At 54.3% G+C, this 2,265-nt stretch overlaps 1 non-coding gene across 1 annotated transcript; it reads left to right on the forward strand.

The window, feature by feature from the left end:
* The first annotated feature begins 510 nt into the window (after positions 1 to 510).
* Positions 511 to 584, forward strand: TRNAR-CCU (transfer RNA arginine (anticodon CCU)). Its single transcript has one exon. It is a non-coding gene; the product is annotated as a tRNA-Arg (tRNA).
* Positions 585 to 2,265: the final 1,681 nt, after the last annotated feature.

Raw genomic sequence — 2,265 nt, forward strand, 5'->3', positions numbered from 1 at the left:
AGTAGGGCAGCACTTATTCCGAGAACCAGGCGGAATCAACCGTGAGCACAAGTGCCCAGATCTGCTCCTCCAGAAACGACTCTTCGTCATGACACCAGGGCCAGGATGACCCCTTGACGAAGTGCATGTTTGCTGTCAAGGACGTGGGAAAATGTTCACTCCTAATTGACAAAAGTCAAATACTTGGATTTGAGATACAACGCTAAGGTAACAACTCAACTCTGCCAGACACTTGGTAGAAAAATATGAAGAAGGCACTGACCTGGCCTTCAGGGCCTCTTGGAGTTGAAACAGTCCCCAAAACAAATCATTAATATGTGGTAAATCAGTGCCAGAAGGATGCTTACCATTTTGGGAAAACACAAAGAAAGGAAGGACTACCTTCCTGGGAAACGTCGAAAAGAAAGCACATCCCTGAAATGGTGGGTCTTTCAGGCCCCACCCCTCGACAGGGGAGGGGAGCTCAGAAGGAAAGAGCCTAAAGGCACCTTTAAGATGCAGATAAAGGGCTTCCCGGGTGGTCCAGTGGTTAAGACTCTGCGCTCCTAATGCAGGGGGCCTGGGTTCGATCCCCGGTCGGGAAACTGAGATTCCCACATGTCACACGGCACGGCCAAAAAACAACAAAAAAAGATGCAGATGAAAATGCCCGTTTCGAGAGGGTGTGAGGAACAGACTTCCTGCGTCTGCAGGCGGCCAGCATGACCGGCTAAGGGCCAGGCCCTCCGTGCCCCCAGCACGCCCACCAGGTCCTCTCATCAGCTCCCACGTCTGTGATCCCATGTTTGCTTTGACTCTCAAACCCCGCATCCTTCCGGCCCCCCGCCCCGCCCCATTTTAAGACAATGACTTCGCATTCTTCTCCACCTAGAAAACGGAAGCCGCCAGTGTGAGACTCGTTCACTTTCCCAGGCTGTGCCCACAAGGCCCCGACGCCTGGGCTGCCTCCTCCTTTCCACCTGTTGCTCCTGGCGCGGTGGTGGGGGGGCCAGATCAGGGTCTGACCCTCCCCTGTGCCCTTGAGCCCCTCCTTCATTCCCCCCTGTTGTTTACATCTAATCTGTCCGAGACGTTTGCTACAACCGATGGACCAATATTGCTGCCCTGTCATTAACCAAGCCCACAGTTTCACTCTGCATCAAACAATCCATGGGTTTTGACAAATGCATCCACCGTCCCTGCATCAGACAGAGTCCTCTCACTGCCCTGAAAATCCTCTGTGCTCACTTATTCATCCCTCCCTCCTTCCTTCTCCCAGACCCCGGCAACCACTGATCTTTCGACTGTCTACATAGTTTCCCTTTTTCCAGAATGTCATGCGCTTGGCCTCACAGCCTATGGCCCTTTCAGTCTGGCTGCTTTCGCTGAGTGATAACGCATTGAAGGTTCCGCCACGCCTGTCCACGGCGTGACAGCTCATTTCTTTTCTGTGCTGAATAATAATCCGTTGATTGGATGAACCATGTGCATCCATGCACCTGCTGAGGGCACCTTGGCTGCTTCCAATTCTTGGCAACTTCGGTGAAGCTGCTGCGAGCATCCAGGGGCAGGTCTTTGCATTTAACACAGGCAAGTCTCGACGCCTCGTTCCGTTCCCTACGGCTCCTTCTCCATTTCCTTCCTTGTCTCTGCCTTTCTTCCCTCACCTCCCACTCGCTTCTCAACTCAACCCACTCTTGCTTCCTTTCTCAGAGCTGTTACCGAACCAGGTCTGTTTTGCCTGCGCTCAGCAAGTCCAAATGCTGCGGTGCCTGGGTTTGCAGCACAGACAGGGTTCTTGGCAAGGCAGCCAAGCGAGGGGACAGAACAGGTCTCAGATCAGCGCCCCGAAGGTGAGGGGCTGGGGTGTTTGTGGGATGAAGAATGAAGCAGCAGGGCAGTGGAGGTGTGGGCAGCCTGGGGAGAGGTGACGGGAAAAGGTGTGGTCGAGGTCGTTCTGCGCAGGCGTAACTAAGCCACGGCCCTCAGCACGACCTGAGGGTGGAGTTTTCGGCCCGCTGACGTCAAAGGGTCACGGAGCGGACACTCGCGCATGCCCAGTTGGAGGGTCGTAACCCGCTCAGCTGCAACCAGACACAGCTGACTCCAAGCTCCTGGACCACAACTCCGGCGAACACCTTATTGTTTAGGCTCCGTGCTGCTTGGAGGACGTGCACGTCTTCGGTAGACGACCTTAATTAGTGAAGGCGGGGGAAATGGATTTGAGTAATGATCACCCACAGCGTCAGTAGTTTGGCAAAGTGTGGTCTCTGGAGCAGCATCCAT

The sequence above is a fragment of the Eubalaena glacialis genome, chromosome 13, assembly GCF_028564815.1.
Source record: "Eubalaena glacialis isolate mEubGla1 chromosome 13, mEubGla1.1.hap2.+ XY, whole genome shotgun sequence".
Taxonomy (NCBI): Eukaryota; Metazoa; Chordata; class Mammalia; order Artiodactyla; family Balaenidae; genus Eubalaena; species Eubalaena glacialis.